At 34.7% G+C, this 27,378-nt stretch overlaps 1 protein-coding gene across 1 annotated transcript in view; it reads left to right on the plus strand.

The window, feature by feature from the left end:
- Positions 1-23,946, plus strand: part of mafa (MAF bZIP transcription factor a) — a 179,275-nt gene extending 155,329 nt beyond the window's left edge. The window contains exon 3 of the mRNA XM_021467572.3: positions 20,482-23,946. The gene's annotated coding sequence lies outside the window, so the exon portion shown is untranslated. The remainder of the gene's footprint in view (positions 1-20,481) is intronic.
- Positions 23,947-27,378: the final 3,432 nt, after the last annotated feature.

The following is a 27,378-nucleotide window of genomic DNA, read 5'->3' on the forward strand; positions in this document are numbered from 1 at the left end:
TGATGGTTATAACGTGCACAACATGATAATAGAAGAGTTTCCGACACCCGATCCTTTCAGAAATGGACAAATGCGAGCAGGCCCGTGCAGAGACCGTCCAAAGGGCATGTGCAGGATCAATTTTTAGACGAGCGGGGGGGGGGGGATTGGTGCAGATCTGCAGAGTGGATGCGCGCGTACTGAAGAGCGGTGTTATCGCGCGCGTACTGATCAGCTGTGTTGTCGCGCACGTACTCAAGAGCGGTGTTGTCGCGCGCCTACTGAAGGGCGGGACCGAAGGTGTGCCGCGTCGCGGGGGCACTTTTAATCATTTTGGAAGGGCACTTTCTATCCAAGACTACAAAGGGCATGTGCACTGCACAGGTTGAGCCCTATGTGTGCACGTGCCTGAATGCGAGAAACAAAGGGGAAGCCTGACAAAACAAAGAAGCAAACTGTTTCAGCTACCAGAATCTTGAACAAACTGCCATGTTTCTCATCACGTTTGGGTCTATTATGAACTCGGAATGACAGAATTACTTTCTAACAGAGGTTTTATGGGCTGGTGAAGATTAAAGATACAGATGAGAGGTTTGCTCTGACTGTGGGCTATATGTTGTGTGTAGTTTTTGAACTTAAATAAGGACTAAATGTATGTTGTTTGAAGTTTTTTCTGGAATTGGTAACCTTAGAGACTTTAAGGGGCTATATGTGTTTATATATGTTGCATTTATCTATTTATTTTATGTATAATTGCAAACCTTACAGAAGGCTATTTCACATGGTCATTGATCTGCAGTTATAGTCAAATTATGCTCATAGAAAAGTTAATTAGTTAATTTGGTCCTTTGCTGTGACACTCACTGTTAAAAATGCTGCAGGTAGGGTAATGCAATCGATAAAAATGACACCAAGTCAATATGTTGCATGTAAGACCACTCATGTTCATATTCAACAAATTAGAATGAGAATAAGTAAAAACTGTAGAATACGTTTACATAAAAAGATGTTAGGCAGTATTAAGCAGTCAGTTTACTAATACTTTAATGATTGTTAGATTATTAATCCTTTATTTGTATGCCAGACAAAATAATGCCAAAAGAAGCCATCTAAATAAATAAATAGACAGACTGACAGACAGACAGACAAATAAATAAAAAATAAATAATTAAAATAAATAGACAGACAGACAGACAAATACAAAAATCAATAAATGCTTTGTATGGATTACTTAGTATTTCCCAGGCATGTGTTGCGGCTGGAAGGGCGTCCGCAGTGTAAAAACATGCTGGATAAGTTGGCGGTTCATTCCACTGAGGCAACCCCAAATTAATAAAGGGATGAATTAATAAAGAAAATAAATGAATAAATGATTACTAAGTAAAAGTGTAATTTCTATAAGTGTGTCATTAGCCATTAGCTGGTTTGCCATTGCTCTGTGGGATCGAAAAGTCCCTTAAATTACAAAACATTTTTATTACTTGCTTGAGGTTTTGGGTTAATGCAAATAATGGTAGATGGAAGCATATTTGCTGCATAAACTGATGTAGCTAACATTACACTCATGTGAATAATCAGCTACTAATACAGCTAATCAGTCTCCATTATGCTTGCCTTGTTTACTATGGTTTATTTACCAATACGACAGTCAGCTGCTCTAATAACTCAATGGAAACACATCTAATTCATACTTAGGATATATATTTATTTTATTTATTTAACTAAACCCATTTGATTTGTTGAAAGACATGATGACCTGCTAGACCGCTCCTTTACAAATCATTGTAAAAGTTAGTGAATCACACAGAATGAACAGCCCGAACTTAAAAGAAAGAGAACTACTCGAGATGAGCATTTGATGGAGGAACAGATGGCTGTTGCAACTCTCTGTTTATTTCACTGGTGTTCACTGGTTGACTGATGTTAACCATCTACAGCAAAGCACTTCACAGACAGACTGAGAGAAACAACTCCTCACTCTACAGAAAGAGAGTGTGAACGACAACAAGTACACTGAAAAGCTTTCTAACTTTTAACTTTAAGCAAGTAAAGAGAAGCTGAGAATAAAGAAAACAACTAATGAGCTAAAGCTATATCTGTATTTGTTTAAATACGTGTCAGTGATCAGAAAACAAGGCGTGCGTTCTTCTTACATAGATTACTCAAGTAGCTGGATTTGGATGTTGACGATTTGACACAATCCAGGATCGTTTCGTTCTTCAAAACTCATCTGAGACTTGCTGTCAAAGTAACAGTTCTGGTAGGTCAAACCTGCTTAGGAGCAGGTTCATTTTATATAAACAGGATTAGATTGGGTCAGTTCAAGGTAAGATAAAACTGAAAGTATGTACCAAATGCTGATATTTTTTTACAGTAATACACTTGGGAAATAGTATATATATATATATATATATATATATATATATATATATATATATATATATATATATATATATATATATATATATATATATATTAATAAAACTTATGAAATTTGCACTCCAAAATAAAAGTAAACAACTGCCACCTTGTGGTTCAAATAAAAAATAAATTATTGATATGAACTTTTTAAATGCAAATGCTCACATGCACTTAATTCGACTTTTAACAAAAAAAGGATAATAATTTATGCAGTCAAGCACGTGTTTTGATTACTAATATTACAGTGATTGATACCTTTACCCATATCAAAAATGTTTTTTTGATGCAAAATTAATTTATACAGTTATCCTTACGCCAGTTAAAAAAAAAAACTTGAGTAAGCCTAGGCTACTATATTAAAATAAATATTCTCCAAATGTACAAATACATATAAATACATTGATATGCATTGAAATACATGATGAGTATTCTTGACACATGAAAGTGTAAAGAATGCAGCTCACAACAAACATGGAAAGTTATTGCATGTCATATTTAACAAACCGTTTTCTGCTAATTTGATATAATTTTGTTCACATGGACAATTGAATATTAATCAGATGATGTCATTATGCCGTTGCATCGCTGATCATGATTTCGAGGGTCAATAGATCTGTCCTTCACAACACATGCAGCGATATCAGATCAGTTTATCCAGACATTTTAACCTGATTCGCGAATTTGTTTGAAGAACCAAATTAGCCAGAGATCAGTTATCAAGATGAACAGATCCAGGATCTGCCAAATCATTTTAGATCATTTAAGCCAGGTACAAAGAACGGACCCCAGGAGTTTTCATGATTTATTGTTAACAGACCTTTTAAAAACAATACTCTTAAAATCATTAAGTAAATACTATAAAAATAAAGTTCCTCCACCCAAGGTCATGTTGCAAAATAAACAATACATTATATGTTTTTTTTCTTTTTTCACATTGTCATAAAGTATTCAAACTCCAGTCTCAATAGACATTTGGACAGTGATGTGAAAAAAGTGCTATAACTAAGTGATTTCTTTATGTTTTCAATTTCTGTACCAAGAGATGACATTTGATCTATTTTTCTTACCAATTCAAATTACCTTTATTTCTACAGCGCTTTTACAATGTAGATTGTGTCAAAGCAGCTTCACATAGAATATTATAGTAAATTGAAACAGTGTCAGTCCAGTTTTAGAGTTTAAGTTCAGTTCAGTTCAGTGTAGTTTAATATTCAATACTGAGAGTCCAAACACTGAGGAGCAGACCCATCGATGCACAGCTTTACAAGTCCCGAACCATGCAAGCCATTGACAACAGTGACAAGGAAAAAACTTCACCAATTGGTGAAAGTGAAGAATTAAAAAAACCTCGAGGGAAACTAGGCTCAGTTGGGCATGACCATTTCTCCTATGACCAAACGTCTTATGCAGAATAGGCGCTGAAGGCTGAAGAATGCTGGATATCAGTAAAGACTTTTCTGTCCCTGGAATCAGGAATCAGTCTCATGCTCTCCACTCCTCCATGACCACCACAGCAGCTGCTCAGGATACGGCCTGGTCCAGGATTATAGAATCATTGGGATCATCTCCTTGCTGGTCTTAGATCACATCAGTGGCACTGCATAGTCTCTGGGGTCTCGGCATGAGTGTCCCCAGGTGGAAGTAGAGAATAAAGAAAATAATTTGTGTAGCTGCTGTTCAAAGAGTATAAAAACGAGATGTAAAAAACCTGCATGTAGCGCATTTATGTATCATGTCGCTAAGTGATGCACTGAGTGTATGCTTTACTAAAAAGACCTTAATCTAGTTTTGCCAGAGTGCAAGAGTGTGTCTGAACCCCGGACATTATCAGGAAGGCTATTTCAAGGGATTAGGAGCCATAAATGAGAAGGCTCATCCTCCTTTACTCGACTTTGCTATTCTAGGTACCTCCCGAAGCTCTGAGTTTTGAGATCTTAAAGAGCGGAATGGATTGTAGCGAGAGAGGAGGTTGGTTCGATAAACAGGAGCTAGATTATTTTAACTTAATTGGTAAGAAACAATATTTTTTAAAAAAGTAACAGGCAGCCTGTGTAAGGAGGATAAAATTGGGGTGATATGATCATATTTTCTAGACTAGGTTAAAATTCTGATAGCTGCATTTTGTACTAGCTGAAGTAGAAATAAATACTGAGTACACTGCTTTTGATATTGATTTTGATATTTAAAATAAGACTATCATTAGATATGTATTCCTAAGCATTTGTAAATTGCAAAGATTTAAGGTGGTTTAATGCATTTAGACTTCCAAGTTCAAAATGGGGAATGATAGTTGAAGGTTTAAATAGCAGAAATACACATACACAGGGCATGGATGAATCTTTCTGCTGTGCAGAAGTATCGAAAGAAAGTTGCTGCCTACTCAAGTCAGAAGAACCCTTTCCTGTGACCTTTACTGTACATCCGAGGAGTTTCGCCACCTTTGTTTGTTCAAGCTTAACCCAGACTATAAATACGGCAGAATACAGTAGCAATAGTGAGGTTTGCTTTAGCAAATATTTTTAATTACTATCACATACGCCAGTGTATCATAAAATTAAGAAAATGTGACCCTGGACAACAAATACTTAACCCTACGGTTGAATTTTTATAAATTGACATTTATACATAAGCTGAAAGCTGATTAAATAAATTTTACCAACATAGGCTCATTATGAAAAGTAGCCCTTATATACATTTCTGGAGATCTCAAATTATGTAGCAAGAAGTATATAAGGCTGCTTTTTGTCTTTAAAATGGGCCCTATAGATTGGTATGACACCATTCCTTTTCGTGCTAGCAGCTGACCACTTGCCTCCAAATGGACGGCTTTCCCGCGGTTACAAGTTTGTCCAATTAGCTTGACATGTACATCGGCAGACTTAAGATGCATAGAGGAGTTGACCATACTGACGAGGTTTGAGTCCAGCAAAGAATAGTTTCAGAAAGCAGATAAGACAAAAACAGAAGCCGAAACATTTAATAAACTAGTAAATAACAGGGTGAGAATGTGGTTAAAGGTGGTAAAAATCAGACGAGAGCTTTTCTTTTTTTCCTGTATTGTTATCTGTTGGTTTTGGGGAAGTGAGTAGGCAGGTCAATGGGTGCTTTTGAAAACAATGTTGGTTGGGTTTACGGAGAGAAGAGGGTGTGTCCATCAGTCAGTCAATCAGTCAGTTAGTCAGTCAGTCCACATCTGACTCTGGTGAATTTACGCAAGAACAGCAGGCGCAATTGACACTCGCAAGAAATAATTTGATATCTCAAAAATCCTCTGGTGGATTCATGAAAAAACTGCAAAAAAAGTACCTGATACGAGGTATTTGGCGCTCTCCAGAAATGTATATAGCAGTACATTTTCAGATTGAGCCTAGATTGCATTGTACATTTTTTGTCAATATTTGGATGATAAAACTAATTGAATATTTGGAATCTGAAAGTTAAAAAAATATATATATATGTATATATATATATATATGTGTGTGTATATATATATATATGTATGCACATTACTAAGATTGAGTTTTGATATATTAACAGAAGGAAACTTTAAAAATCTCTATGCTTAATTTCCTAATGATTTTTGACATAAAATAAATGTTAGCCTATTTTTTTTCCAGAACTATACTCGTGCAACTTTAGACTTTGTTATTCAGAGTCACAAAATTGCATCGACTGCAATTTTATTTACATCAACACCATACTCAAAACACACAAAGGTTTTGTTCTACCAAAAAAAATTATAAATAAATAAGCAATTAAGTAAATAAATACATAAAAAATAAAAATAAGTTTAAAGTGATGGATACCCTATTAACCATGAATTGTTATAGTATAATTATGTTGTGGTCATAAGAAGATTAGACAGTAAATAATAATGTACGTCCTCCTAGGACTTCTGTATCAATTTGACTAAGCCCTGCCATAAAAGAGTGAAAAGACCTGACCATGAGAGTAAAACTTTCAAGAGAAAAGAGAAAGCCCAGTTTTTTGTCATTCTGACAGCTGTTAATTTAGAAAGAAAAACTTTATTGAGTCCAGATGGCTGCAGTCAGCAAGAAGGAGCACAGAATATTCTTGCTTCAGTATGTCTGTATCTTTTTGACTAGAATTTAAATGAGTAGAATTTAAATTGTCGTTCACTCAATGTTCCACCAGTGTGATTAGCGCGGCTGTTAAATAGCATATAATTATACAGGTAAACTGTTCCTGAGTTGATTATGGTGCAGATAATGAGAAGAAATGCTTGAGCATTGATTAGTGTGTAAAAACTTTTTCAGTTTCTAAATATCCAGAGAAAAGCCCCTCTTGTGTTAATATCTAAACAGAGCTTAAAATATAACACCATCTTAACCACATGAGACGCCACCTACATTAAATTGCATAACTATTCTTTGCATTTTAATAGCCCTTAAGTATTATGCATGTGTGCATCATATCTTTTACTGTTAAGGTGGGCTGGATTTTACTGACAGGAAACATTTACAATAATGTGATAACCATAGTGTTACAAGAATTGCACAAAAAGCAGATGTAGGATAAAAGAGTGTACTTCTATGCGTGGCATGACATTTATTTATGCTCTATTTATATTAGTGAAGAAGAGTCACAGAAGACATACTGTGAAATGTTGTTTGGTGTATCAATCGATTATATGACAAATATTTTAAAGAATTAATCATTTCTGCTATCATCCTTAAAGGTTTTTCTCGTTTGTCAGCAAGAAGCCAGCAAGAGAAAGCTACTGTATTATGTGACTTATTTACAGTCAATCAATACATATTTGATATTTAATGCACAGCTTTGAGAAAAATACACAATTTGCAAAACTTTCTGTTTTTTGTGTTATTATTTTTTGTTATTACTAAACAAATTAAGTATATATTCAACAAAGACATTTAATAATAGTGATTAATGAAAAACTGCATAAATAAGTACACCTCTTACATATTTTTTTTTAATAATAATGTATATAGGGTGCTATAATATATCTCATACAATCAAAGTCAGAATTATTAGCCCCCTTTTGATTTTCTTTTCTTTTTTAAATATTTTCCAAATGATGTTAAACAGAACAAGGAAATTTTCACAGTATGTCTGATAATATTTTCTCTTCTGGTGAAGGTCTTAATTGTTTTATTTTGTCTAGAATAAAAGCAGCTTTTATTTTTAAAGCCATTTTAGAGCTAAATGTATTAGCCAGTTTTAGCTTTTTTTTTGTTTTTGTATGGTATACAGAACAAACTATCATTATAAAATAACTTGTTTAATTACCCTTATTTAATCAGCTAATTAACCTTAAGCCTTTAAATGTCACTTTACACTGTATAGAAGTGCTTTGAAAAACATCTAACAAACTATTATTTACAGTCATCATGGCAAAGATAAAAAAAAAAAAAAATCTGTTATTATAAACTAGTTGTAAAACTACTAATAATTCTGACTTCAACTATACATTAAATTAGTCAAAATCAAAGCCAAAATTCAAAATAATCAAAATAACTTAAGGTCATTGTGCAAAAATAAACAGACACCAAATAATATGTTATGGGAAAATGTCAAAATACAACTTTATTAAAGAGGAAAATCCAGAGAACCATAAAAAAAACATATTAATTTAGTTTTTTTTTTTTTTAACACCTAATTTAAATGTAAATGTATTATCTTTCTTTACTGACTGGGTGATTTATCTATTATTTTTAATGAATTTAAATGTTTAATAACATTGTTTTGCTTGAACTCACCAAAATATACATGGTGGTATCATTCTGACCTTAGAAATCCGTCTGCTCCTTTAGGTGTCATACTCAATGTTTTTGCACTAAATCTTACCATCAGTAGAGTTCAGCGATTTTCTGGGTTTAGCCCTTTGACCGCAGAGGTCAGGACTGCATGTCGGGCAGCGGTATCTCTTCGACATGTGTTGTTGCTGAGAGACTGACTCTGTCTCCTGCCTCAAACTACACTAACACACATGTTCCCGCTGCCCTTCTCTCTCACCCTGCCAGTGCGATTACAGCGAGCGCTCAGTGAGCTCAGCGGAGCAGAGCAAGACGTATTATAAATGTTTCATTACAGCCACACACTGCTGTCTCCTCTTCAAGGGTTAGCGCGCGCACACTCGCACGCACTCACTTTTTGTCTTTTGCATCTTTATCTTTCATTCTCTCTGTCTTCATAAAGTCTTTGCAGTCACTTTTTCTCTTTCATTCCTGCTGCTGTTTTAGTGATGGATGATTGCTTGGTGAACAAACAGACATAAGAACACTGTTTTCTTTCTTTCTTTCTTTCTAAATTTTTACATTTATACATTAAGCATTTTTTGTTAAGCAAATTCATGACATTGTTCTACCATGTTTACATTTGTTATTTAATTAAATTCAATTCTAATGGTTCAAAAAGTTTTAGAGATGTCAGCTTGTAGTTGAAGTTGACTGCATTACTTGTGTCATATTTTATATTTTAATGAATGAATGAATGAATGAACTGTAAAAAATCCTGGATGCCTAAAATTTTAAGCTGATTAACGTTATGAGTCCATTGGACTTATATTATTTTACACTGACTTTACACTGCTTGCACAACTTATAAAATCAGTTTGAACATGATCAACTTAGTTTAATATTAATTTAGTTGTACTGACTTAGTTTACAGTGAACTAAAAACTTTTGCTGTCATGACTAATTATATAATACTATTATATACTATATAATAATATATTATGTTTTTAACCATAAAGTCAGCTCTTCACATTCCATCCTTATAGTGTGTACTCCATTTCCCTTTCATTAATATATATTTAAGATAAACTAAAAATTAAAATAACTTATATTATTTTTTATTACTATTTATTGGATGCTATTTTTATTTTATCATTAGGGTTATACACTTTCAGTTGTCAGTTGTATCTGAAAATAAATGTTACTAAATATCAAACATATTTAGCTACCCCCCCCCCCCCCCTTCTTCTATACTTTTGTTTGTTTAGGAAATTTGTTTTAACCCTTTAATTGTCCCACCAAGAAAAAAAAACTCTTTATGGCTAGTTTTTCAACACATACCATGATTTCTAAAATATCAGCCTCTACCAAATGCTTGATATGTTAGATTATGTTAAAAGTGCCAGAAATAATACATATACTATGACATTTATTTTAAACAACATGATCAAAATAAAACAGTTTTGAATACTAAATCATCTTTTTTTTTTTTTTAAGTACAGCATGCCATAAAATATTACAGATTCTCATTTAACATGATTTTGGTTTTATTATTAAAAACAAACAAAAAAAAAAAACAAGTGTAGTAGTGCAACGGAATTATGTTCTTGAATTTTTTTTTTTTTTTTCGTAAACCAACAATGCTGTGTAGTGTAACCCATTATTTAAAACAGTCATTATTTAAAACAGTCAAAATATGGTCAACCATTTGGTAGAGCAGGCAGTGTAATTTAGTTTAGTTTAATTTCTTGGTGGTTTCAAACTGGAATAATTCTTCTTTTCTTCACAAATTCTTTAAGATTACATTTTAAAGACTTAATGGCACATTAGGGTTACCCAGAGTAGTAAAGTTGTATAATAATACAAATAAATGACAACAATAATTTTTTTCTTGTTTCGTTTTGTATTATTTTTTATTAGTGAACATACTACTTGACAATACATTACCACATATTTCAGCGTATTTATTCAGGATAAAGTTTAAAAATAAGGTACTAAATAACATTGCCAAATTCTCAGTCTTCAACAACATACAAACACAAATTCAGCTCTGGTGCAACCTTATTGACATGACATTTAACACAGAAGGTCAAATCATGATTCATACGTCCACTGACACATTTAGTTAAATATAGGAAAATGGGGTGAAAAGTACAGTTTGTGTGTTCATATATATGCTATATACATATAAACTTGACATGCCAATTGAATGTTTCCCTGAATGGAATTGCTTTTTATTTACAGACACAGCAGGTCTTATCATGGCTGAATCATACATGACTCATGTCTCCACTGACACATTTACTTGAACCGAACATGAGAAAATGGGGTGAACATAGTATAGATTGTGTGTTCATATATATGCTTATGCAACCTTATTAAAATTCAATTTCAATGTTTCCTTGATCAGAATTGCGTTTCATTACTGTCACAAAATGTTGTATCATGGCTGAATCATTTGAATTTGAAAAAATGGGGTGAACATTGCTTTATAAATAATTAAACAGTGATCAAGAAACTTTGAACTTATTCTTGAAAAAAAAAGTCATGTACTGCAGATATGTAGTTTATTTTTTGATGATTTAAAGATTAAATAAAATAAGTTTCAACAAAATATCACTTTTTGGTTTCTTAACCAGCAGCTAATATAGATAATTCTATAAATATCTGGATCTGATTGAGCAATCCATGTCTATAAAAGCAGCTGTCACACGCTGTGAGGATCAGGAACAGAAGTAGACGTCTCAACTGCCTCACTTCTAAAATACCACAAAATCAGGAAGAAAATATTTGCAGGGTTCCTCCTTTCCCAAACAGCTTTTCTTGAAACTTTCCATACCGTTTTTTACAGCACTGTATCAAAAACTAGTAGGGTCCAAATACATTTTAAGGCATAATACATTTATACACATAAATTCAAAACTACACAATACTTCTATGGTTACTTTACGTTAGCTGTTATTAATAGTCACAAATACCAGCATGCAGTTACATATTTAATTCTAATACATTATTGACCTTACATCTACCTCTTTACCAACCCTTAAACCTTACCATATCACTAAACCTGACTTTCTGTTTTACCATAACCTTCTTTAACATCAAGAAAATACTACATCAACATGATTAGTGCAATTACATTTTTGACACAAATTTTAAACTATAACCTATAAGACAGAGCTGTCTGTGAATTGTTTCGTATTCTTTTCATCGTGTATAAGGGGAGAAGGTCTGTCAAAGTTAATCGAAACTAAAACACTGAAGTTGTAAAGGACTGAGGAGCTCTTCACCCACACATACACACACGTCTGCCGACAGAGTAAAAGCGGCACATAGAAAAAGAGGTGCAACAGTGTCACTGGAACAGAAGGTCATCTGGAATTTTCCAGACACTTCAATAGTTTTGTTCCATTGAACGTCCTGCTTCCTTTCGGGTTACATTTTTTAAATTTAATTTCTTTTTTGTGTGTGTGTCTGTGTGTGAGGCGGAATAGGGTTTTAGGGGGATGGGCTACTGCGCTTTGCCTTAACGATTGTTTCAGCCCTTTTAATGATGATAACTCTGTGATTTTGAGTGATTTCTACTTTAGAGGTGTTAAACCTGACCCACAAGCAACTCGTGTATATGTACATTATTTTACCATGTACACAAATTATGTTTGGTCACACTCTTAAAATACCTACATCCACACGTTATATTTTCAACCATGGGCATATGTTTTGCCGGAGTGTTTGAAACAGTATTTGCATTGGAGGTGTGGTGCATCCGTTTATGTTGAACGGGACTGTCCCTTTCAACTAGTGAATAATGCTGTTTTTCCTAAATTATAATGTAACTCGACGGCAGTTCAATGCTAAGTGGTTAGCAACTGCTGCCTCACATTAAGGTCGCTGGTTTAAGGTCCAGGAGGCCTTTTGTGCTGAGTTAGTATGTTCTACCTGTGTTCAGGTGGGTTTCCTCTGGGTGCTCTGGCTATGACAATTGGATAATGCTAAACTGAGAAAGTGTGTGGGTGTTTCCCACTGGGGTTCTCAAGTTACTTTAACTCTCACAACCCATGCTCATTGTGGATACATTTCCAGGTCTACATTATTGGAGAATGCAAAATACATACCTGAAGCTACATCTGTTTGCAGTTTTTGTTTTAGCAAATCCACCAGAGGCTGCTGTGTACACTTTTTGATCATCTCAAATTTCCTAAATTTCCTTATCTGGTAAATCCACAAGATACCCAACCATATATATCTTCAACCAACCATCTTGCTGTCAACTGACTGACCGACTGACCCACCGCCCCCTTTCCTAAACCCAACCAATAGTGCTTTCAAAAGCAACCTAGAAAAAAAATAAAATGTGGAATTTTACCACATTTTCAGATTTTATTTATTTGTTGATTTTTTTTTTATTATTATTATTATTATTATTATTATTATTTATTTTTTTATTTTTTGCTTTGCTTTTGTTTGGCCTGGTTTCTGAAAATGTTCTTCACCAGAATCGAAACCTGTCATCGTGGTCCTCTCAACTCTGCATCCCAAATCCACTGGCTTAGGTGGCAAACTGGTAACACCAGAAAAGCCATCCATAACGGGATAAGCGCTCAGCTGATAGCACAAAGGAACAGAAGCTGTCAGAGAGCCATACTGCCCTGTAGCTTTCGTTTTACAGACAAAAACCAGCCAGACAAATTCCTAGGTATATTTCTTTGGTCTCCCAGAAATTTAGACCAAGGTACGTATCCACAATGAACTCTTAGCCACCTCTCTGCAACTCTCACATGGTCGCACACGGAAGCTAATCAAGGCTGCGCCTTTTGAGTTAGTGAGTTAGAGTTGTTAGTGAGGCCAGCAGGGGGCGCTCAACCTGTGGTCTGTGTAGGTCCTAATGCCCAAGTATAATGATAGGGACCATATACTGCTTAGTGAGCTCCGTCTTTTGGATGAGACATTAAACCAAGTCCTGACTCTCTGTGATGAAAAAAAATCGGACTAGGGGTTTAATCCTGGCCAAATTTGCCCATTGGCCTCATAGCTTCCATAGTCTAATTTGCCACAGATCTTGAACATAAATGAGCTAGCAAACATGTAGTTTGAAAATCAACAATAGACTATAATAATAATAAACTGTGACCAAATAGAACGGTGACTAAACCAACAAATATCAGTCACTCAGCATGTACTTTTAATTACGTAGCAAATGTTTAATTTGAACTAGTTAGACTGTCACCATTTTGTTGGGAGCGCATTGCACAATTCAGAATGGCTCTATTATTTAAAAGTTTCTGTCGTGTATGGTGCAAACAGACAAATTGCTTGTCTCTGAAATATTATCACTTTCTAAGCTGTTAGGACATAAACAGATGGAAAGTGAGTGAGTAATGTAAGTTTTAAAATCTCTGCTTTGTGTGTTAGTATGTGAATGAAAAAAATGCACTTAAATTCATCAGTATGATTTTGTGTCTAAGTTTGTAAGCCTTCTTGTCTGGGTTGTCCGTCTGTGAACACAGTATACTCTTGGAGGTCTCCTAGCTCTAAAATAACTGCATACTCATACTATGATTATGCAAATAATAATACAGTTGACACTACAAGGGGCTGTTTAAAATATTCACTTCAACACTAATTTAAAATGTATCACGTCTTATTTTCACATTTTACATCCAAATACTTTTGCATATTAAGGTGTTTTCACAGCCCGCATTTTCATTGATTTTTTTTTTTTTTTTGTGAACTTGATAAATATTGATTTACAATTTTAATTGCATGCTTATTTAAAATCACATAGGTCCTGGCTTTAGCACTGATTAAAGTGGGGTGCCACATTTGCAGAGTGCAAATATTTATCATCTATCTGCTCCACAGAGAGCCATAATCCTGAGAAGTGATCATTAAACATTCTGCATTTGTCCAGTGTCATCACAAATGTCAATATTATGCCTGGACAAAGAAAAAACATGCAGTCAATTATAATATAATTGTAGATTATTTCAAAAGTGCACATACATCATGAAAGGAAACAAAGAAAAAGCATAATGCTATGGGAAGAAATACATGCAAATTAAAAAAAAAATAGTAATCTAAATAAATATGAGTTGTTGTAACCTAATATTGGGTAGAATATGAACAAACCAACCCAAGCTCATTTTAAAAACGTACCAGGAGCTAGTTTTTTGCAGTTTTTGTTCTCGTGAATTCACCAGAGGCTGCGGTGTACACTTTTTGAGATCTTATATTTCTCGCACAAGTGCCATTATGCCTGGTCTTCTTGTGTAAATCCAGAGGCTGCTGTCAACTGACTGTTTGACTGACTGTCTGACCAATCGACCGACCCATCCTCGTCCTTCCCTAATCCCAACCAATAGTGTTTTCAAAAGCACAGATTGACCCGAACACCCACTTCCCTAAACCCAACCGACAGTTTTAATTAGCAATTCAGAAAAAGAAAAGCCCTCACCTGATTTTATCACGTTTTCAGATTTTATCACATTCTTACCCTGTTGTTTACTCGTTTATTTTTTATTTTTTTGGATTCCGTTTTTGTCTTACCTGCTTTCTTGAACCGTTCTTCACTGGACTTAACCCCCAGAGGTAAGTTCCTCTCTGCATCTTAAATCCGCCGAAGTACATGGCATGCTAACTGGACAAACTAGTTACAGAAATGTATCTAGAACTACGTTTTTATAATGAGCCTACAGTATGTTGGAACAAGCCGAACATTGCACTGTTAAAAAAAACTCAACTAATTTTACAGTTTATTTCTAAACAAAATGTAAAAACGCCGCTAAATTATAGAAATTTACTGTAAAATAACAGACTTTGAATTACAGAAATTTATGTACATTTTTATTTTCTTAATTTTCTTATTTTACAGTAAATTTCTGTAATTTAATGGCTGTTATTTTACCCAGTTGGAATGCCATAAATAAACTGTAAAATTACAGAATTTTTTTTTTTTGTTTGTTTACAGTGTGGTTTAAACATTTGACACAGCAGTGCTGGTTGACATAACAAAAGCAGTACTACTCATGCTCTACTAACTCAGCTTCTAAATTATGCAATAAGATTTAGGTTAAACTTGGTGTTAAGACTGACAATAGCCCAGGGTTAACCACATCGTGAAAAGGCTTTTGGTGTACTAAAGTCACTTACCACACCAATTCTAGACCAGGACCAAACCCACTCAGACTAACATGTGGTCTTAAGACAAAAACCACAAGATTATGACCATCTTGAATCTACATAGATGATAATCTAGCATCAATCATCAAATGTTAGGACATTTTATGTGACCTCCATAGGTCAGATAGACCATCAGACAAAAATGCTCTGGCGCCAGAGCTGCTTCGTCTTATTGAATCAAGACTACAGTAGTTCTCCAAGAGGTTCTCAAGAACTTAAAAAAGCTGACAGGGAGGAAGAATTGATTATCCATCAAATCTTCCAATACGGACAGTCGATGACTCTCTCCAGGAGGACCTCTTAGAACTTGAATCTCCCTCTAAAGCCTTGAAATTTCAAACTTCAAAAGAATGCTTTGTTGTTTTTTACCATGTTTGAGTGCAGTTACATCAATCTTGGGTCAATGGATTGTCTACCACAAAAAATATGGTCACGTAATTCATTTTAAAACATCATCAAACAGGACCGTCTTCTCTGTAAGATTGTCTCTTGTCACAAATCTAGCAAAACACATACAAGTTAGTTAAGGGAAATGTTTTGTAGAAGTATCAGGCACCACTCTTTTTTGTCAATAAATGACCCTGCTAGGACTCTTGTCAGTTGATATCTCTGAGAGTTCTCTGGTGTAGCGTCAGACAAGCGGCCACTCCGCAAACGACTTGGGCCAGGTGTAACAGTTTCAACTAATTGCCTCATTAATGATTAAGCACCTCCAGCCTGCTCTAGCACTTCGCTTTGTGGGGAGCAAATTGTTCTGATTGGTTTGATGCTGTCAATTATTGATGAGACAGCAAGCTCAGATGCTAGCACCTGGCTTAGAAGCTTCTCTGAGAGTCATCTCCTCCATTACACTGCACTCTTCATTGCCAGTGATAAAAACAAAATTCCCACTTTAATGGTAATATCCTGTCCGTGGGTCACATTGAAAAGCTCAAGTTTGTAGTCACAGAGGACGCTAACTGAGCTCAGTCTTACATAGATACTTCTGTAGATGAATACATTCTCGACACAGAAACTATTCTGATGGTCTGATATTGAATTTCACATGTGCAATTGCTTGAAGAAATGAATGGTTATGAAAGCATTAGGGATAAAAAAAAATATCTATATGTCCTAACCTCAAGTAATTTCTAACTCTGAAGAGATCCATTTAATCGGTTTCACCAATTCCCCCTGGATAACATGGGTGGTTAGTGCTATTGGTTACCTTTGACATTCAGATGTAATAGTGCTGTTTTGGGTTAGAGATAGGGAGACATTAGACTTTGAGGTTCTTAAGTGCCATTGCATTTGAAACTCATTGACCGACATCGCTGAGCAAAATGCTGGTCTATTATTTTGTTCTGTCTCAAATACCAATGAACTAGATTTTAGGCATCATAAATATACTCCTAATTCAGAGAGTGCCTACTTCACGTTGTTAAATAACCCCTTTGTCTGGCATACACATTAGCACTAAATTTCAGGGAAATGAAATCCCAATTTTATTATTTATTTTTATTATAGTAAGAGTCTCGTACTATGATAACACTTTAGGAACATGGTACATGTTGGTACATATTGGGGGTTTTAAAACCCATGGTATAAAAAAAACATGGTTTTGCTATGATAATATTGTAGTATTAATACTGCAGTAAAGCTCTAGTAATCAAAACTGTAGGAACCACAAAACCAAAGCATGTTATAGTACATTTAAAAAAGACAAAATAACGAGTTAAATTATATGATGCAGATTTCATCAAAAATAATTACATCTAATTCGGAAGAGAATGTAAAGCGTATGTGTATAAAGGTTTACATGTGCCATGATTTACAGTGCGCCAAGTAAAGTTTGCAAGCACTTCACACTGTTGTCATTTTTGGGGGGATTTTTAATACACCACAAACAACACCAAAATTACTATAATAGACATTTTGATAGTGTTGGATGGCATACACACCCACATTCAGAGAAAGAGAGAGAGACAGGCGGCAGCACATGGTTCTCAGCGGACGCTGATGTATTAGACACATATGGCAGACAGTGATTATTATACTGTGGGGCTGTTTAAACGAAAGAGAGGATATTAACAAACCAGAGTATGTTGCATGTATCCAAACCCCCTTACAACTTGATTGACTGGAATGGGACTTTTTTTGTACACTGAGAGCTTGTTTTCTTAAAGTAGCAGTTACTGTACATGCCAAGCAGAAGTTTTTGCCTAATGGCCCACCCACATGCAGGAAAGTGTGGGGAAGCATGAATCATCCAGCTGTAGCCTTCACTACAAGCCCTACCTTTTGGATACAACACCACTGAATTCAGATAATATAGCATTTAGACTGTAATCCTGATCTGAACTGCCAATGGCCATGTTTTTTTTTAATTTTTATATATATATATATATATATATATATATATATATATATATATATATATATATATATATATATATATATATATATATATAAAAGAACTCTCTTAAATACATAAATGCATGGTTCAGTTTGTTTTTCTAACTGTTTGAAAGATAGTCTAGACCATTTGAACAAAGTTGTATACATTTATTTCAATTAAGAGCCATCAACAAAGTCTGGATCTGTCAATGGAGGATGACTTGAGAAAGCTGATCAAACATACTGTAAATATTTCTTACTGGTTTGTATGTTTTTATTTATGTCTCAAAGCATCAGCACAGCACTGCGACTTTAACAGCTCAGCTTGGGTTTCTGGTGATTAACTATTTTCCATCAGTGTGATTTATTTTAAAAACCAGTCAGAATCAAATATAATATGACATATTACATAAATAAATATTTCCAACCCACTATGGGAGAGATTTGTTAACAGCTTGCGCCAACGCAAACTCTCTGCTGGCATTAAGAAAGTGCGCACAGTCTTTTGGCTGACCTTTTACTTCTGTTTGTGCCATTATTTAACACCTAACAAAATCATGTCATTACCCATTTTGCAAATGAAATGGCTGGAAGGAAAAGGCGGTGGACAAAAAAAAGCAATAAGCAAAGAGGAAAAGGGAAATATTCTTAACGTTAATTTATGTTGCATACCTATAGACGATTTCAACATATTGATTATCATCAATAATGCTTGTTGTATCTCCGGCCAAAAAAAAAAAAAAAAAAATTAACAGTTTCCTGTAGTTTTCCTGTTTAGTTTTTTTTAGCTCAAAGATGATCTACATTTATTTATTTATTTATTTATTTTATTCATTTTTTTATTTATTCACTCATTCATTCATTCTCTTTTCGACTTAGCCCCTTTATTAATCTGGGGTCGCTACAGCAGAATGAACCGCCAACTTATCCAGCATATGTTTTTTGCAGCGGATGCAACCCATCACTGGGAAACACCCTTACAAACTCAAACCACACATATACATTACAGCCAATTTAGCTTACCCAATTCACCTATAGCAAATATCTTTGGACTGTGGGGGAAACCGGACCACCCGAAGGAAACCCACATCACAGGAACACAGGGAGAACATGCTCACTATACACAGAAATGCCAACTGACCTAGCCGAGGCTTGAACCAGTGATTTTCTTGCTGTGAGGCGATCATGCTACCCACTGTGCCACTGTGTCACCTTATTTATTTATTTATTTATTTATTTATTTTATTTATTTTTAAGCACTTGTTTTGTAAACAAAGCTACAGTGTCTATCTCAAATAATGCATCATATAAAAAGACAAAAAAAAATACAAATTGTATTGTTCATAAATAATTAAGAAATGCATATTTTTTTATAATATTACTGAAATTAACAAATAATTGCAAGTATATATTCCTTTACACAAGTAAATACATAAATTAAATAACAGGCTCAAAAATCTGTGTTAATTAGCTGTTTTCTGCTGTTTTCATCAGGCACATATTCTATGTGGGTTAGGGTTAAGGTTAGGATCAACAAAGGTATTTTGACATTTTTAATAGTTTGAAGCAATTAAATGTAATGTCTTGGTTGGTCATGAAACTATAGGAATAATGGACACAAATCGAGTAATGAGCCTGCACTATTTTTTGATAATATATTATTTGAAACGCCTGTAAATGTTGATACAATTCAGTTTAATAATAATTATTATATTAATTATATATTTATATTAATATTAATAATATTAATTAATAATAATAATAATTATTATTATTATTATTATTAAGAACAGTGAGCCTGCAGAAGTTCCCACTTACATCGGTCCTTTCATGGTATTGTGTTCCTATGTTGTTTTTACCTGTTAAGAAAAATTGGGTGTAAAATTTATTTGTCCGCTCATCTCCTGCAATTGGCAAAATTTCTTGTTATTTACTGTATAACAAAATGCTTCCCCACCACTGACAACATTTTTTTGGCTTTTCATGCTTTCTCTGTTATATGGCAGGGGGCACTATTAAGGATCAGTTGAAACCACCAAGCGATAAATGAATGTCCAAGCTTTTGGTCATTGTTATGAATTTGACCAGGTTTTTCTCAACATTAATAATTTCTGTTTTTTACAAAGCAGAGGCTCTGTTCTGTCTTTTAACTTGCTGAATGTTCAGATGTTTATACAACAAAATAATCTGGGCGGTCAACATTTTTTAGGAAAATTATCAAAAACACAGGCGTTGCTTCAATCAATCAGTTATAAAATTATATGGTGAAGTTTCAATGATGATTTTGCTGCATTTCGTATCACTTCAGAGGGAAGGGGATTAATTTTTAGACAAACGTAAACATACATATGTCTAAAAATAGATTATGTCATTGATTATGTCAATGACATACTGTAATACAAAAATACTGCAATCCGTGAGTACCTTTGGTGTTGACAGTGGTGCAGCTCAATAGTATTGTGTGAGAGGAATTTAGGTAGTGGACATTAATCACATGAGGTGATGAGCATTCTCCAGTGGTGTGTATTTAATTGATTCTGAAAATGGTGTTACCCCAAGCGGCGACCGCTGTCGCTCCTAATCTTAGTGTGGATGATGGCCAACTCACAAGCGCAGGGTGGTCACCCTCCTTTTTTGGATTCTTCTGGACAAACAACCACCCAAGCAGGCATGACTCACTTTACATCACTGGCGAACTCACTTCACAGAGTGTCTCCTGTGTCCCACATGCACCCAACCAATTACTCATCTATGTCTCTTCCTTTTTTTTTTACCTCCTTTCTGTTCTCTTTACTGTCTCTCGCTGCAGATATCCTGGTGGCAGATGACGCGATGACTCTCAAAACAAGGCCTTCCACAAAGCACAAGACCTCAAACTCTCTGAAGATGATGCAATGAGAATCAGATCCACAATTCCCCGTCTTCCCCTGGCACTGTTCTTAAGAGCCGAGTCCTTTGATAGATCCCTTTTCCTTGATTGCACCTACTGCTTCTTTTTTTTCTACAAATAAACATATCAAACAGAAGACAACTGGAAAAGCTGCAACAAAACTGAAATTGGAAGAAAACTAACCTTATGGAAAGGATGGTATCTTGCAGCTGAAAACACTCTTACTTTTCAGGTGAAAAACATCAGTGCATGAAATCGTGATTATTACATCAGCAAAACATCGCTTCACTGGGGCCACACTCAGCATCTTTTGTAGAGGACTTTCTCCATACATTGTAATTATCCCATACAGATACATATGTTATTTTATGAGTTCAAATCATATTTTCAGCTAGTTTTAACCCACAATTTTAAGCAAATTAAATGAAAGAAAATGTTAGAACTAAACATACATATATTACAAAACTAGTTTATTCCTCAAATCGTTGTCTTACCAAGCATAACCACTTTATGTAGATTCAAATTAGCTTAATTTATGCAATATACACTTTTATATCAATATAAATACAACAATATGGAGAAAGAAAATTGACTGAAAAAACTGAAATTGCTGTCAAGCATGGTTTTTTTTTTTGTTTGCTTTAGTATTATTAATTATCAGTACTATCATATATTATTATTTTTTTATAATCATGTATTGCCCATTATTTCTAAATCTACAACTTCTACCTAAACCATATTCCTACATAAAGTCCATGACACACCAAGCCAATGTCTAATTAGCGGCGACAAAAGCTGACTGTGTTGTCTCATCATGTCAGCTGCATATCTACCAAAAAATGTGATAGAAGACAACAAAATAACTGCAGATAACTGCAAATCTGCATTCTGCACCTACGTGTAGGGCAGCAACTGACTATATCAGCAGGTACAAACAGACTGTATCTCTTATTCAAATGAAACTGAAACTAGGACTGTGGATACAGAAACCATAAATAATAAAAAAAGTGCTGACTATTCTGATTATAAAAACTGTTCTTCATTCGGGGCAGCTCATTTTGTTTTAAAAATGCTCACATACTTAAGTGCTCAGGTAAGATGACAAGACATTAGAACAGACTTCTGTCTTTACTGTCTTCATTCACATTCATCAAAATCGCTTCACTCATATACTAAATTAAACTGAAGGCCTTTCTCGCCAAAGGGCCTGACGTGGGTTTAACATGCTGAATCGGATGAAGCGCCGTCGATGTGAGATAGACTAGAGCCGACATGCAGAACACACTGCAAAAACTGGCCCAACAGAAGCTCACAGAATGTCCGATGTTAAATGATGGCTGACTGTCAGCTTGGTGTGTCACGGCCCTTAGCACTTTATAAACCACAGACAACTTGGAGATGACTAATTAAATCTATAGCACGTATCTGCAAGATGACTTAAATGTATTGGCTATAAGAGTTACTCAAGTAATATGTTCATCTTTTGCTCACCCTCAGTTTGTTCTGGATTAAAACCTTTCCTCTACATAACAAATAAACAAATCAGAGGTTTTAAAGAATGTTTGTGTTGCTCTTCGTCATTCACTGTAAACAAAAAAAAAGTAGATTTAAAAAATCATATCATAAAGATTATTCTATACAACATGAATTTTAACATCTTTTGATACATTTTGTACACTTGGATATGAGTCACGCTAAAAATGATAACGTTAGCATTTCCAAGCTTAAAAACTATTAATTTTCCAACATGAGGGTGAGTACATTTTTTGGAGGGGTGAATAGGAAAAAAATACAAAAAAAGTAACACATATTGCATTACTTTATTTATATATTTACTATTCACTACTCATTGTGTTATTTATACAGTATAGCATAGTTTGATTTTGACAAATTAAATACTTAGGTATTTAAATAGGTGTACAATATGAACACCATCCCTGTTTTCCTTCTTTTCACTTGACACGCTCATCTCTCTGCATGTGAAAAATTAGAGAGCTTTAGACTATGTGTGGCCCTACGTGTGACTCTATGACTGACCCAGTTACCCTGCATTAGTAGGATGTGGGTTATTTTGGACCTCTTGGAGGAAAACCCTTCAAAAACTATCTGAATTTATTCATCTCTGGGACAGCGGCCGATGCCTAAGCTGTTGAATGGAGAAACAGCCTTGCCTTTCTGAGTTTAAGCACTGCAGCCCACTTTTTTGAGGGACGTATTGGAGTATACACAAGCATAACGAAACAAAAAAAGAACTCAGCTTGGTGTGTAGAAGCATGAAGTGCACGCAAACAGGTAGAAAACGTTCAGAGGACCTTCATCATCACCAACACCTTCTTCCTTTTTATGAACTGCATACCCTTCAGCCAGTCCACTAGCATGAATCCACACATCACAAAAAGTTGCACTTGGACTGAACTGATAATGCTTTGGCTGGAACCACAGCTTACGACAGTGGAAACAAAGGGTTTGAGTTGTGTACATAATGTAAAACTATTATCAATAGCAATCTGCATGCTGATGCATAGCTGAAAGATTACTGAGAGATCCATCAAGACAAAAAAAATCTAGATTTAGACGTGGTACAAATATAATCAATGCCAGTTTTTCCTCTTTTTTTACATTCTCTTTTCTCTTTTCAAGATTTGAAGTTTCTGCGAAGTTTGCAAACCAACTAGTAGTTGAATAATTACAGTTTATGTAGCCTCTAATAGTAGTGCATAGGGAAAACGTGAAGTGGGGCAGTCCAATTAACCAGCAGCACACAAAATGGTATGGGGCAGCTTGCCAAAAGCCATCTATTTTTTTGGTGTCACATGGGATTTATACATCTCAATGAGTCACTTACTAGTGCCAGCTAGCTCGCTTTGACAGTGAAAGCTCAGACAGTTGCCACGCTGGACTGCAGGGAATCAACAGATTGTAAGTGTACTATTCCACAGCTTTGACCTTTATCTGAATCACAGCATAATCTATGATCCACACCTGTAACTTTCTATACCAGGCTTGATCCAGATGTACAGACTGCAATTGAATAATCTCCTATTATTAGCCTCCAAAAATATTCAAAATTCATAAGCCACTACTATTTGATGATTGCAAAAATACAGATTACATCTTTAAAAGACTGCTGATCTTCCTTGTTCACTCTATATGACAAAATGCCATCAAATTATGAACTTTATATGCAATTTTACAAAGCAATTTCTACAGATTTATTTTTATATATATTTTATCTTGTGTTGTTATTATGTTTATCTATATTAGCTGAATTACCTGTCACCATAAATAACGTTTAAGAAGAACTCTTTAATTGAATAATGTATCTTACCAGGCTTTCTGGTACATTAAATGAGCAAGCAGAGCAAAAATAAATGAAAAAAGACCTTATTCCTTATTGCTATTATTTAAAATTGGTTTCTCAAAGTGTGCTGTCTAAATTTTGCAGAGCTTTACATCACGTAAACAGATGGTATTGTACATACAGTAATGGTATTGTTCACTGTTCAAACAATAGGCTGTTAGTGTAATCACAGGTCAAGAAATATTACCCATATACCCTGAGCTGAAGTAGATTAAATGATGGATATCCCGATGGTAGGGAGGGAATTGTAGGTGTGTTATCCTCATTCAGATTTACCTCCCCCATTCTCAATGCTGTCTCTATCACTGCACGAGCTTGGATCACGTCTTTGTATGCTTATACACAAACACGCACGGCCCCTCCATTTAATCAAGCGTCTGCCCACTCTTCTCTCTAGCACAGACATGCAAGCTGTCAGGCCAGAGCAGCTCATTAATCTCCAACCAGGACGCGTGTGGGGGAAACGGGCAGAGAAGACTTTTTTTTTTTTGTCTTCATATATTTAGAAAACTGGTTTAGATAATACGGGCTATCCCCAATGCTTTAAATATCAAAGACATTGTGAAAGTCTTAAATATTTCACAAGTTCAAATCAAGGATACAAGGATTAAAATATTATTTATTTATTTATTTATTTATTTAAATGCTGTTTTACCCACCCCAGATCAATTGTTACTGTATTTTATTCGACTTTGTTCTATTATATTTTTTCATAGATTTTGTTGTTGTGCAGAAAGCTTTGCAAAAGAAAACAAAAATGAAAATCCCATCATGTCACCTCAGCACATCCCACACCCCAAATGTTTTTATTTGTAAAGTATTTGTGTAATTTAAATCATAAGGTTAAACCTTTAACTAACTAACTGAACAAAAAATAATGAGAAGAAACTGTGACCTATAGATCAACAATATCATGTACTATATTTGTAACATGGTTGACGCTTGACAACGGACGTGTGGATCCACGTGGAGATTTATTAAGAGAATAGTCAGACAGGCAATGGTCAAACAGGAACAAACATAAGCATAAGGGTAATCCAGAGTAGTCATGGTCACAGCCAAAGAGTTCAGTGCAGGGAGCAAACAGCATAAAAGAATGAAAGAAGCAAGGCAAGGATCAAAAGGCACGGCAAGACTAAACAAGGATAATGCTTTGTAATGTCTGAATGATCAGCGTGACCCATGGTGACTGCATTGCTTTTATACTTTTGTGTGCCAACAATTATATTATACAATACAAGCTGATTATTATCAGGTAAAAGAAGTGATGTAGTTAGTGAAATTAAGCATTAGGAGTCCATAATTTGCATGACCAAAGTATACTATTTTTCCCTACTATGAAAGTTGATCTGGGTTCCAGCAACCAGCATTTTTTGTTTAAATATCTTCATTTGTGTTTTACAGAAGAAAAAAAAACTCATAAAGAATTAAAACCACATGTGGGGGAATAAATGATGAGGATATAATCATTATTGAGTGAACTATCCCTTTAACTATTATATTTTAACACCAGATGTTGTCAGTGAACAGATTAATGAAACACCCATAAATTACAGGCTACAGACACTTTAATATACTTGTCCAATTGTAAATTAGGAAAAAATTTTTACAATACAATCTGCAGGAAAATAGTAAACCTATATTGTCAGTGCATTAAATGTTATTTCTTTTTTAGTTTTTTTTTCTTTTTTTACTACTGTATTGTACATGATCAAGCCAGGCAAATTAAAAAATTCAACCTATAAACTAAAATTTAGTTTAAAATTTCAACATTAAAAGCAGAAATCAAGGCTCTGATTAATCAAATGTGTACATATTCATACCAAATAACAATCTATACAGTTACTGTTAATTATTTAGATTAGTATGGCATTTTCAACTAAATTATGCTCTTATTTTGTAGAGTGCGATCTTTAATGTAATTAACAGATCGCTTTGATCACCATGTTAATCTGTGTTTCGTGTTAGAATTAAGTTTCACATTGCAGGAATGTGATCTGACGTGTTTAAAAGTCTCTACAAAATCATACACTTCTCAGGCAGACATGCACATGCTCATGTTTGTCAGAGACATGGATTTGGCGAGGTAAGCCTTTTTATGTTGTAGTTTGACTGAACTGTAAAGATTGTGGGCTGCTCAGAAGCAGACAAGGTTTAGGGTGAGGGTTCAGGGGGTCAACGGGATTACTCATGCAGGCCGCTCTAATACCTACCCCTCCACGGCGTCAGATCCTTCTCAATCTCCTCTCTAAATCAACACCCCTAAAACCTCTGTCCATGAAGCCAGTCTTCTCCACACATCACTAAAATGTCACGGACAACTTGTGCATCAATACTTCATTTTAGGATATAATCTGATGGACTTAATGGAATATTATAGCATTGACTGAAACAATTTCTAGACAATAAAACTGCTTTTAAAAATTACACATTTAGAAGGTGAGGGGTGTGTAGAACTTTGTTATTAGGTTGCCATATAAGATGGGCAACAGAACCTTTTATTACACTATATTGCACACAATTGCTAAAGTTGCCCTGTTTCTAAATTATGGGTATTTCAGTTTTGCTGAGACTTGCATAGCTTTCTGCAGGAGCAATTTGAAGCTTCAATAAAAATCATCCGCTTTTTGACTTCTACATACTGTACAGAGGGATATTCACCAGAGTTGCTGTTTTCAAGGATATTACAAGTGTTGAGCAGCAAAATACAGAAACCCAAGCCAGCTAAATGGATTAAATGAAAAATAAAAGGATAAAGCTTTGGACCCGTTAACCCCTCAAAGATGGGATCAACTCTCCAGAAGCTTTACGAAGCTGAAGATTATCCCCACTGTCCAGAAATCACCTAATTTCTCAGGCCTTAATTTAGGTGAACCCTGCAGTCATGCAAAATCCTCATACATCTTCACCTGCTCTGCCCACAGAGCATATATGAGATTTTTATAAGAAGTATAATGAGATTATGCTTTCCCCTTCTTCCTCTTAAAAATATCAAGATCCTTTTACAGAAGTAAACTGATGGGAGTAATATATTTCCTGGAGATGGGAGACAGGTAGATTTCAGCTTGTGCCATTCCAGTAGGCAGTGTGACACCTTAATTTAGTGGATGTGCACTAGGGCATGTTCATTGAGAGATGAGCCTTTTACTTTGGCATAAAGAGGAGGATGTCTTATCCCCCTTCATGCCAAAGCAAACAGCATAAAATGAAATGTTTATTGTTTTTCCAAATAACTGACCAGACTAGAGGTTGGTTTCCTATAGAAACAACAGTTGTTATTTCCATTGTTCTGTTACTCTGCGGGAATGATGGAACTTGTTACCATACTGTAGATTCTTTTTGTAAACACACTCCATATTAGTTTGTTTAATTCAGTTTGGCATGTTTATGCATTTTGCATGTTTGGGCCTGAAGGAAAGCCTGTGATCTCTAAAAACCACTTTTTTTTTTTCCAA

This window comes from Danio rerio, chromosome 18 (genome assembly GCF_049306965.1).
Source record: "Danio rerio strain Tuebingen ecotype United States chromosome 18, GRCz12tu, whole genome shotgun sequence".
In the NCBI taxonomy this organism is placed as follows: Eukaryota; Metazoa; Chordata; class Actinopteri; order Cypriniformes; family Danionidae; genus Danio; species Danio rerio.